This window comes from Canis lupus, chromosome 1 (assembly GCF_011100685.1).
Source record: "Canis lupus familiaris isolate Mischka breed German Shepherd chromosome 1, alternate assembly UU_Cfam_GSD_1.0, whole genome shotgun sequence".
NCBI lineage: Eukaryota > Metazoa > Chordata > Mammalia > Carnivora > Canidae > Canis > Canis lupus.
In genome coordinates, this window is record NC_049222.1 from 85,472,681 (window position 1) to 85,485,477 (window position 12,797).

Sequence of the window (12,797 nt, forward strand, 5' to 3'; positions counted from 1 at the left end):
TGGGTTCCTAGATGGGGTTGGTCATCAGAAAGACTCAGCCATGATTAGAAGCTTGGTAAAATGAGGCGATCTGCATGATCCTTAGTCCAACTGGATTGGTGTCCTTATAAGAAGAGATTAGTACACCTGTATGGATGTGTATGTGAGGGATGTGTAAGACAGAAGGATGACCATGTGCAGACACAGCAAAAAAGTGACCATTTACCAGCCAAGGAGAAAAGGCCCAGAAGAAGCCAAACCTGCTGATGACTTGATCTGGGATTTCCAGCCTCCAGATATATGAAAAAATAAATCTCTCTTGTTTAAGCCACCTAGTCTGTGGCACTTTGTTAATGCAGCCCTAGCAGACTCATACTGACAGACATATAGGTGTGGGCTCATGAAAGTGAGAGCACACTGTGGGCAACTTGCATGGAGTGGAAGACAAACCGGAGGGCATGTAGAAACAGCACCCATGGTGCCTGCTCTGGCCTGGGACCCTCAATTCCTCAGTAAACAATTTCTAGAATGTGAGCTTCTTGTCTCTACAACTTTGGCCTTTGCTCCATTAGATATTCTGGTTTCCAGAAAGGACATCATAAAGGTTCTACTGGAACCTGAAGCTATGACTCATACTTTGTCAGAGGGGGCTCTGAGGCATTTACTGAGGCTTGCTTTATTATAAGGAGGCAGAAACACATATATCTGGACCTTGGGAGATTCCTTTGGATGCATCTTAAATTTCTATACCTGGAGATGATGATAATGAATGTGATGATACAGCAATGGCCATAGGATGAGGGCCAAGTATCAAGAAAACAGGCCCTTCAAAGTTGAGGAAATGGATCACTCCACAAAGTGATCAACCTAGACCAGGTACAGTTTAACCAACAATGAGAAAAATCTGGGATAATTAATAGTGGAGTGAGAAGAGCCCTTAGTTGATTGGTTACTATTAAAATCTCATTGCTTATTTTGGTATATGCTAAATTCCATTTTTGTTTTTGCACAGAAAGGGATTTAGAGTTCTATAAAATAAAAAGTATAGCCATATTTGAGGGATTGTTGTCTATAGAGGGGAAAATACACTAAATAATCACAAAATATAAAATCTCTTTGCTTCTATACATGACTTATTGTAAGACTCATATATAGTCTATTAGGTTAAAAGTGATTTTATATGTTTTTGTTTCCATATCTAAGTAGTGTGTGTCACTGAAAAGGTGTTCTATATAACACAATATTGATAATGCAAAATTGATCTTACTTTAGTCATTTCTAATCATAGTTCTGTTGCTGGCACAATTTTAACTTTACTTCAGATTATAATTGTACATATTAATTACCTACAAAAAATTTACTATGGATCCACAACTCAAAAATTAAATTATATTTTAAGTATCTTATTATACATTTAAAGAACATTGTCACGGTAGTGGTAATTCAGCTCTCAAACTTCTAAGAATAAAATACAGAAGTTGAGTTACTATTTTAGAAAAAGAAACAAAGTGGTAAATGTGATATTACAATCTTGTTCTTTTTCGCATTGAGAATACTTTGAGTATATATATACAAAAGCAGACAATTATGTTTTTGATTCTGTCAAGCATAACAATGAATATGAAATCACTTGGTATAATTTTTAATAATAGAAATTGAAATTTTTGCATGTGGGACTCTGTAAGTGACTTAAGAAAATTATAGCTTATTTCATGGATGAATTCATTTAGAGAAATTGTTTATAGCCATAGAACGGAAAATATTCCAAAATAATTCAACTTTTGGTAGAATAATCTTCAACATATTTTCAAAACTAAAAACATCTAAATAAATCTTACATTATGTTCTATATGAATAATTATTTTGATGTTAGTTTCACAAATGTTTTATTCATACCCAGTGATAATTAACTTCTAAACCTATTAATTAAAGCAGCAGGACCCCATATTGTAATAGAAATATAGAGACAATTTTCTTCCCAGGGAGCCAAGCTAAGTTAGTATTCAGAACCTAGAAACAGAATATAGACAAAAATATTAATGTCCCAACTCAGCCAACCTTCAAAGAATACATGTAAGAAAAAATGGAATAAACAAAATTCTTAAAATTGAATAATATACTGGACTTTAGTTCATGATGAAAGGTGAAACAAAAATTACATAATTACATAATTGGACAAGTTATGAACTGATGGTGGAAACACTTTGTGATAACACAAATTAGTATATGTTCTACTATTGCCTCATTTAAACCTACTCTCACTTATGAATCTACCACCCTCCTCTTTTTCTCTGACCTGTGAATTTCCCCCTTACTCTTCATCCCTCGATATCTCTGATCATCCCTAGGGAAGTCAAGAAGTCCAGTGGCTGAGAATAGCTACTTGGAGATCAGACATCTGCCTCTATCTAGGCAGCCAATAGCATCTCATCTAGGCAGCCAAGAGCGATCAACTGGGCAGGATTTTGGGTACTGCAGATGTAGGTATGAACAACAATCTATTCACCTGTCTTCATCAGCATTATATTTTCATTGGTGTGATAGACATAAATAAGTTAAAAAGTAAATAACCAATGATCTTAAAATCTTGAATCTTACTGTGCAACTTGGAGTAATTTATTTAACCTACTAAGCCTCAGCTATGTCTTTAACCTGTAAATGGGTATGATAATATTGCTTACTAATACAACTGTGTGTATGTGTGTATCTATGTATGTGTATATATATCATATAATATCCCATATATTATATATAATAAATAACTATTTTATATTATGTATCTTATATATTATATATAGACATATATGTGTGTGTGTGTGTGTGTGTATTCTTCCTTGAGATGAAATCAGCCTTTATGAGAAATAAATTATAAATACAATTAGACTGGCAAAGAGCTTTATGTAGACAGAAATCAAGCTCATGGAACTAAACATACTTCATCCAAATTTTGGATACAAATTGCCTCTGTTGACATGATTAATTATAAAGAAATGTATGAATTGTGGATAATCCAGTGAGCAAAGAACCTTGTTATCTGACTGCTTGGACTGATTCCTCTTCCCCTCAAATTAGAACACATCCTGTTCGGTATCATAACTTGCAAACTCTTTATCTATCTTTCCTGACATTCAGTGTAAAGATGACCAAGACTCTCCAATGTATCAAATCATTTTACTGAGGAGACTGTCATTTTGTGTTCACTCCAAATCTCAGAAATCTTAATTTTAAAAAAGGCATTAAAATCATAATTATATCTATTGTGTGAAATGGTGTTCACATATTTTGCCTTTTATTAATCATTGAGCTTGTGAATAAACTCACAGTTCTTTTTTGCCTTTCCCTTGATCTACCAGCCAATCTGAAACCTCTTATAGGAGAGAAGCACTTGCTCGGCAGCCACTTGTCTCAGGAAGGTACTGAAGTCAGCCTTTGCTTGCTGACCCTCCACACAGTAGAAAGCTCTGTTTCTTCCACTTTATCTTACTTGCTTTTGTGATGTTAAAATGAGATAATCCATGCAAAAATATTTGCACACTGCCTAGTATATACATGGCAGTGATGTATAAGTATAATCAATAAGTTTTAGCTACTATTATTATCTGATCCCCTTCTCTATCCTACTGGGCTTGCCATAGTTTAGAATCTTAATACTTTTTGACTTGTTATATTTGCAATAGACTCCTAATATAATTTACCCCCACATTCCATACATATTATGTATTGCCACCAGATTAAATGTCCTCATTAAATAATTCTGGATCATTTAGGTTTCTGATCCAATGCCCTTAATGAGTTTACACCTTAATCAGGCATTCAAGACTTGCCACCACCTCACTTTCCCTTCCTAATTTTAGTGCCCCTTATACTGAACACCATATCTGATTAAAACAGCTTGTTTACTGTTCTTTTAAATGACTCAACATTTCCTTTCTACCTGGAATACCCCACTCAATGTTTCACTTCCAGCTGGCTCACATCCACAGTCCCCATCCTTCAAACATCTCTTCCTCATATCTACTCCTCTGAAAGCATGTTTTCTTCCTTCTTTTACTTTCTTCCTAATTCTAATGAGTTTCTACCTTTCACCTTGTAGCATTGTTATTTGTGAACCTGCTTTATCTCTCCTAGTAGAGTGTAGGCCCTTGAGGGAAGAATCCATTTCTGGTTCATATTTTTATTCTCAAAGTGTCCACACTGAATAAATATTTGTTGGCCAAATGAATGAATTAACTTTCCAAGTCTTCTGGCCAGAAGAGTGAGCAGGTTAAACATCAGATACAAATAGTATTTTACTACAAGGCTGATTTCTTAACCAGAGAGGTGCTGACTTAATTTGTGTTATGACTTCTGGAGAACAAGGGAGCTCACCCGTTTCTAAAATATCTTCTAGCCGTCAGTATTCTACTAGGAGAAAGCCAATAAGAGTTGATTTTCTTAGTTTTCTTAATGGTTATAGGTTAGTTTAGGTTTCAAAAGACATGCACTTGCTAAATAACTTGCTTGCTAGGTTACAGATCATGCAAGAGACAAGGAGGGGTAAAATGATGTTGAAGGTGGACACAGAATGGTGCAGTTGACACCTTTTGCTTACATTGAACTTTTTAAATGGATAAATACCTGTTTTAATATTTGGCAGCAATCTAATTTCTCAGCAGCATGTGTCATAGTTTACCCAACATGAGCCAGACTACCAGCAACTTCCAAGAACCTGCAGAATCAGAGGGCGTAGCTGAACCTGGGGGATAATATGAGGGAACGCAAAGGCAGGCAAGAGTGGATGTGAAGAGGGAAATGGCAGGGCCGGGAAATAGAAGATGAGACTGGAGCAATTCATGTGACTTCACCCATGCAAATTCAGAAGTCACTGCTGAGTCAAAGCAGGCATGAGCAGTCACATGGTACCTTGGGAAAATCCTCAGCCAAGGAAGCGATTATGTTCTATTGGGAAGAGAGAGTCACTGAAGCAGGCCTGAAAGAGAAATAATGCTGTCAAACTGGAAGAAAAAAAAACTGGTAGTTGCATAGCTGCAAAGGAAATACACGACTAGGACCACATGACCTTGTGTTAGACACTGTAATGCTCCATCCTACTTATATTCCTATTTATTACATACACAGAGCTCTTCGATGTACTATCAGGAACTTATAATTATGACATATTATTCATGCCGCCCAGATGTCTCAGATTTCACTGACCTCAGACTATAGGGAAAAGAATGAAGTAATACTTTCTTTTTATTCCTAAATCGTGATGACAACAGTTTATCCACTTGGTTGGTAGAATGTAATGATCATGAAAGTATAAGCCACCTAAAGTATTTCACATGTATGTTAAGCCAGTTTTCAGCTACATTCAGGAAATGAGGTTTGTGACCAGTGCTATGCTGAGCTATATTCCCACCAGAGCTCACCAGAGCCAACTGTGCACACCTCTTCCAAAATCTGCATTAGGTAAATTTATGATGGTAGCTTGATGTTGGCTGTGGGTCAAATACTATTATCCATGCCTTTTTTTCACTCATGAAAGCTGGTTGTTAAACATTACCAGCATACTACTACGTTTGTGCTGATCTTTTTTTTCCCCCTACCAGCTCTTGTCTGTGGTTTATTCCACTGCCCCTGAAGCCATCTGGAAGAGCTGTGCCATTGTTACTCTTTCCCGTGAGTTCAGTAGTAGTGCCCATAATATTGTTTCCAGATGCTCCAAAAGCTTCCAATCTTGTGTTTGCCAGAACATTCTTGGATTCCATGCAAAGATGGAGGAGAATAACCTATCTCAACTCTTCATCTTGTCACCAGGGCTCTACAAACTCTCAGGATTCCCGTGGTTTCTCAGTCCATCTTACTGACTTCTCCATGTTGTCTCAGAAGGAGTCCAACAAGCCTTGTAGGAGATAAACACTACCTCACCCCTGTTCTGATTTGTTTTACTTCTTAAGAGCCCCCTGCTGGGGCAGCCCCCCCGATGGCGCAGCCTCCCTCCCAGGGTGTGATCTTGGAGGCCCGGGATCAAGTTCCACGTTGGGCTTTCTGCATGGAGCCTGCTTCTCCCTCTGCCTGTGTCTTTGCCTCTCTCTCTCTCTCTCTCTCTTTCTCTCTCTCTCTGAATGAATAAATAAATAAAATATTAAAAAAAAAGAGCCTCCTGCCAACTATGAAAATGTATTATGAAAATGTATTTCTCTCTTCCTACAGACCAAACAAAAAACTTGATGACAGGAGGGGCAGATGGAGTCCAGCTTACCCAGAGAGCAAGTCTGCCATTTAAATTTATTTTTAAAACATATGCACTAGTTGTGCTAGGTATATATCTTTTTGCCTCTTTCCCCAGATTAACATTCTACCCTTTTTCATCCTGCTTTGTGTTCTGGAAAATTCGTACATAGGGGCTTCTGCAATGGTTCCCTTTCCCTCTAACATCCTCTTGAGTTTGGCCAAAGGAAAACACTAGTGGGAGATTTGGAAGTCATTGTTAGATGATATTCTCTGTATAGTGCTCAGTTTGGGTTCTCATGACTGTTCTCCTCTGTCCTCTGGCCTAGGGGGGAGAAACAGCTCCTTGGTGGTGGTCCCAGGAAACAGCAGCAGCCCTCATTGTCTTCCTAAAGCCTCACCCTATATATTTAAAGAAAAAAATCTTTATTAAAATCTTATCAATTATCCAGTTTGAGTATACCACCCTTTATTCTGTTGGAATCCTGGCTGATATGCTAATCACATGAAATCATAAACTCTGAAGCTTAATGTTCTTTTCACTACAGAAAGGTACTACTATTTGGTATATTTATGAATCATATACTCATGTTGTTTCAACTATTGAAAAGAACTAATAATCATTCTGCCAAAGATAGCTGTTTATTTGACCTTAATTATTGTATATCTGTCCCACCTGTGATCTTATGGGATCTTGTCAGAGTATTTTAAATGCATAACTCCACTTGAAATAAATAAGTACTTGGGGAGAAAATTAGAGATAATAAACGAATATTAAATGTATGGAATCTCATAAGAAATGTGAACATATTGTTGATGCATACCAGTATAAGAATAATCCAGCAATCTGGGGCACCTGAGTGGCTCAGTTGATTGAAAATCTAACTCTTGGTTTCAACTCAGGTCATGATATCAGAGTTATAAGATTGAGCCACTGTCAGGCTGATGCTTAGCATGGAGCCTATTTGAGAATCTCTCCCTCTCTCTCCCTTTGTTCCTCTCCCTGCTCACATGCTAAATAAATAAATAAATAGAAAAGTAAAATCTTTTTCTTAAAGGATTTTATTATTTATTCATAAGAGACACACAGAGAGAGGCAGAGACATAGGCAGAGGGAGAAGCAGGCTCCCTGCAGGGAGCCCAAAATGGGACACAATCTCAGGACCCAGGGATCATGACTTGAGCCAAAAGCAGACACTCAATCACTGAGCCACCCAGGTTCCGCTAAGTAAAATCTTTTTTAAAAAAGAAAAAGCCAGCAATTTTATCAGAGCATTAAATATATAGTGATGAATTGGAATAAGCTTTACCTCACAAATAGTATCTCTGGATTCAGTTACATTAAAGTGAAAATCGGGTGTGTAATTTTGCTTTAATACAGAGAAGTGATAGAAAATGCACTCTCATGTTAGCAGAAACTTGAGTCTCACATTATTTCAGTGAATAGATTCTGGAAAATATTTTCCTACTCATCTAACCCAGAAAACCAACAAGTGCAACAATTCAAATGAATTAATCAGGATACGTTTTGGGGTATCCAACTCTCTATCTCCCAGGCCATTCTGAGTCAGTCATCAAACCAAGGAGCAGCCCTAAAGCTGAAGCTGTGTCCAGAGTGAGAAAGACATGGCCCTCTCGCCTTGACCGGCAACCAGAAACTAAGGGAAAGGTTGTAAGACAGGACTGACTCATTGTGAAAATGTGGGAAAGGAAATACTGTTTCATTATATTATATTCTAGTGACTACATAGTTTGTAAAACCTATGTATTCAACTGGATAAAAATTATGTTGCCTTAAAATTTCTCTTCCTTATGATATATATTCTACTATCTTATTTTAATGGCTCTAAAGAACGTGATCTCATAACTCTGTGTTTAAATGTAGTTAAACAACACGATAAAAATGGAAAACAAAACTAAACAAATAAAAACAAAATAAGAAATAAAAAAAGAAAAATACACTAAAAAAATGATGTGAGTACATGAAGGGAAAGGCCTATGTTATTACCTTAGCTATCCCAGGCTCCAAAGGGCCTAACCTAATGATTGGAACATATTAGCACTTCGAAACCTGTTTATTAAATTTAATGCAAATATTCAAAATAAAGTTAAAATCTGACTGGTTATTTCTGGAAAAGTTCCAAACTTAAGCATTTAGTAGTCTTTACATGTAACAAAAAATTAATCTGTTTATGGAATCTTGGTGACTCCAAGAAATCCAATGAATCTCTCAAGGAGCCGCAGATTACCTTAAAAGGATTGTCATCAGAGCCGTGCCATAGGTAGTCATTGTCCTTGATGCTTTCTTGCTTGGAATTTTTTCTGATGAAATGCAAGCTCATCCACCCTGCGTGACTAAAGGTATTAAAAGCAATGAAGAATATGGACGTGGCAAGCCATGATTAATTGCTTAGTACGATGAAGTTATCCAAAATGTATATGAATCTTAATTTAATGCTCATTATTAAAAAAGAGGATCTCTGATGTTTCAACATACCTTTGAAACCATTTACCTTCCTAAAAATTTCCACTCATGAACTCTCAACTCATGACCAGCAATAATTCTAGAGAAATTAAACAGTCTAAATCCATTGGTTATAAACTTTCTCAGATTGTTACATTTATCTGGCATGAACAGTTTCAATGAGCTCTAATTATATTGCTGTTTTTTATTTTGAGTTACTTATTTTGAGTTACCTATAAATTGATAGGTTAAAATATTTTCTTGCTTCTCCTGAGCACACAAAACAAAACAAACAAAACAAAACAAAACCACATTCCCATATATAAATCAAAATATCAGAGACCCTTAAGCCCAGAAGTTCCAGGGCAAAGCTAACCATCACTACAGAGTCAAGGTTGTGACAATTGTTTCTGACAAAACTGGGGATTATTTGAGGATAGAACTGGTAAAATTTGTAGCAAAGTTGATGACCTGGGTTGGCAGAAGACAGAAGACATTTTCAATCTAATCGTATTATTCAGGATAAGATAGGCTATACTGTAATAACAAGATGACCCCTGAACCCTTGTCTTCTCTCACTGGGGGAGCAGCTCTCCTGCCACAGCCCCTCACCCCCTGAAAATGGACAGTAGAATGCAAAGTTTGCCTCTACTCCTTTCTTCGTCAGGAGTACCTCTCAGCTCTTGATCTGAAAACTGTCTGCAGTGGTGCTAAAACCATGGGAGACACTGACAGATGAGAGCCTCAGCGGCTTGACAGCTGCAAATCTCCTGACCTCATTTATTTCTAGCCACCGCTTCTGAACCAACACCATTTCAAGGGACATGGGCACAGCAGCCAAGTGCATTGGGATGGGGCAGCCATGCATGGTAGGGGTGGCTGGCTCTGGGGCTGGAATTGGGACTATGTTTGAGAGCCTCATCATTTGCTACACCGGGAACTCCTCTCTGAAGCAATAGCTAGAATGTCTAGAATGGCGTAGGATGTTACCCTCTTGGAGGCCATGGGGCTTTTTTGCCTGATCGTGGCCTTTCTCGTCCTCTTCACCACATGACAGAGCCATCTCTACCTCCCATGGGTCTTTCTCCTGTGTCTTGTCTGCTCCATATGTTCCATTTCCTATACCATCCCCAGGCAGCCTAGGGATAGTTGTTGGCTCAGGCTTAACAGAAGAAAGACAAATAAATACTGTATTTATAAGAAAAAAAAAATGACTCCTGAAATCTCACCAGCTTAATATATAAAAGTTGATTTCTTGTTCACCCAAGTCAGATATAATTTGGTAGCTCACTAGAGTCAAGTCCTTCCCAGGGATACCACAGATATTCAGGCTCTTTCTGTCTTATAGCTCCAACCATTGAAAATTCTTGGTTTCTAGGGTAGCTTGGTCAGGAAAAAAAGAGAGCTGGGTATTGTCTGGACTTTTCATTGATGAGACTTCCAAGTGGCATGTATACTGAAGCATAGACCATAGAATTTGTCAAATGTTGCATATGCTTTCCTGCATATCCTAGTCTCGGTGTAGGCTACTTTTGGCCAGTGGGCTGCAGAAATGGCGTGTCAGCTCTGGATTGAAGCATTTAAGAGCCAGAGTATGGGGTTTTTCAAGCTCTTTCTCCTTCTGTCATGTGACTGCAGTCCCAAATGGTAGAACTGTTTCTTTCTCTTTCTTTCTTTCTTTCTTTCTTTCTTTCTTTCTTTCTTTCTTTATTTCTTTCTTTCTTTCTTTCTTTCTCTCTTTCTTTCTTTCTCTCTTATCCTCAAGTCATTGTTTGGAGGGGAGCTGCCCTAGGGAGCTCCTGGTCCCATAGATGGCTCTGTGCCTGCAAGAGAAGAGTCAAATTGCATATGCTAAATTTTGAGATTTGGAGTTTGTTTCTACAACATAACCCAGCCTATCTTTATTGATGCCCCAAGGAAGATGAGCACTTCAGAACCAAATCTTCTAATGGAGGGGGTTCTGTGGAGCTGTTTTCTAGAAACCTACTATTGCTAAAATGTGAGTACTATTAACTCAAAGTAATAACATCACATAAATAGGGATAAACATTATGTGACTAGAAATGTGTCTATCCACTTTAGAAATTGCTATACATTTTAAATATAAAAAAGAGCTCTTTCTTCCAAGAACAGATTTTATCTTACCCCTAATCATTTTTCCCCACTTTTCCTTCAGGATCTATAAAAATCTAGGTAACATTTTTAGCTGATGGCCAATAGATTTTTTCATAGAGGACCTGAGTGGCTGTTTCCTCATGGAAAAGAATAATAAACCTTCACACACCCAGATCTTTTTATTAAAATAAGTCTTCCAATTGCCTTTCCTGACAATTATAAGTTCAAGCTTAATTTTTAATGGAGCGTGATGTAGATTACAGAACTGTCAACTCATAATCTCATTCCCTATAGAAAAAGACCCTGTTAGTGTTTCTTAATATATTGGCTTCAGGTGGGTTTTCAAATATGCAGCAGCAGAAAGGGCCTGACCCTCTCTAACATTGAAAACAATTCATGTTAGGTATTCCTAGGACAAATAAGGCTATAAAACTTTTTTTTAATAACGCAGATTTTAGTTTAAACATAAATTGCACGTAGTTTGCAGTTACTTAATGGGACACAGACATCCTCGCCTTCCGGAGAGTCAAACTTCATGATTTTCAAATATACATTCAGAGAAACCATCTATAATTTTGCTTTGAGCTTTGGATGCTTTGGTTTCAGTCAAGATCTATGAAGTCAGGTTTATGACTAAGAAAGCCACTTTTCCCCCTCTCAAGAAATGGACAGTTAGCTCCAGCCGAGCATAGATTAACAGAGAGAATTGCTAAATTGCCAAATACTTTCCTTTTTGAGCCAATAGAAGAAAAAAACAGCATTCAAGGGTTACTCCAAGTTTAGAGACCTGTTAAAAGCCTAGGGGTTTTCAATGCCCAAAGCAATGTAAGAGAGAAGGCTTAAAGACATCTTTTATAGAAGAATATGGAAAACAATCATGTTACAAAGTGATGATAATAAAAATATTTCTCTCCTTGGTTGTGCTTCTTTAATAATTGCTTTTAAACATATTAGTCTTTTGGACATCTTCTCCTTTGTAATGGTCCAGGAAAAAAATGACAGGTCAATATTAAGAACCTCTTCCATTTTTCACATCCCCGAGAATTTCTTTGTTCTCCATAATATGGGGGCTTGGCCGTGCAGCCTGGACCAATGCGTGAGAAATGAAGCAATGAGAACAGGAAGCTGAAACCAACCTGACTGCTTTTCACTGCTAAGGGCCAGGAGTTATTTGTAGAAAAGGAAGTTATTTGTAGAAAGGACTTGCAGGCACAAGAGAGGTGAGAAATCGGGCTGGGTTGAAAGAAGAGATTTAAGAATATTTGAGAAACTGAGGGAGAAGATTAGGACTGAGTTGTCGAGCAATGATGAGTGAGTCTCTGCAGCAATGAATGGGAAGGCAGAAAGGATTTTTCATGTTGGGCAACATGGTATGAATGGAAGTCTTCTCTTGGAGAGAAACTAGTAAAGATTAAAGAATCTCTCTTTCTCTCGGGGCGTCTGGGTACCTCAGTTGGTTTAGCTTCTGACCTTTGGTTTTGGCTCATGTCTTGATCTCAGAGTCATGAGATCAAGCCCCAAGTAGGGTGCTGTTCTGGGTGTGGAGCCTGCTTAAGATTCTCTCTTGCCCTCTTCATCTGCCCCCTCCTAAATCAATCAATCAATCAATCAATCAATCTCTCAATAAGAGATGATTTTTCTAAAGGTAATAAAATGTTGAAATAGGCCAAAGAATGGTCATCTTTAAAGGTTATTCTGACTTATAACAAGATATTTTAATTTTCTATAAAAATATAGTGAAGCGCACATCACCATGCTCTACCAAGCCAATTGGAAAACACCACAGAGTAATGGATGAACATGATCACTCATTAGTGAAATTACCAAAATGCCAGGGATAAGGATATGAATTTCAGTGCGGAATACTTCCATGTATGAGGAAGATAAAATTTGTCTAACAGGAGCCTTAGCAATAGAGAAGCACTTTTCTTACATAATAAGAGGTCTGAAAATGGGCCTCTCTTGGCATTTGTTACTTTCCTTACCTTTCTCTCATGATTGAAGAGTGTCCCTGGCTCTTTACAGT

At 37.5% G+C, this 12,797-nt stretch overlaps 1 long non-coding RNA gene across 1 annotated transcript; it reads right to left on the bottom strand.

Moving 5' to 3' along the window:
• Window positions 1-4,595: 4,595 nt before the first annotated feature.
• LOC106559319 lies at window positions 4,596-10,314 on the bottom strand. Its single transcript, XR_005353179.1, has 4 exons — window positions 9,886-10,314; window positions 8,442-8,547; window positions 4,882-4,948; window positions 4,596-4,687 (listed from the first exon to the last, which is right to left on the bottom strand). It is a non-coding gene; the product is annotated as an uncharacterized LOC106559319 (long non-coding RNA).
• Window positions 10,315-12,797: the final 2,483 nt, after the last annotated feature.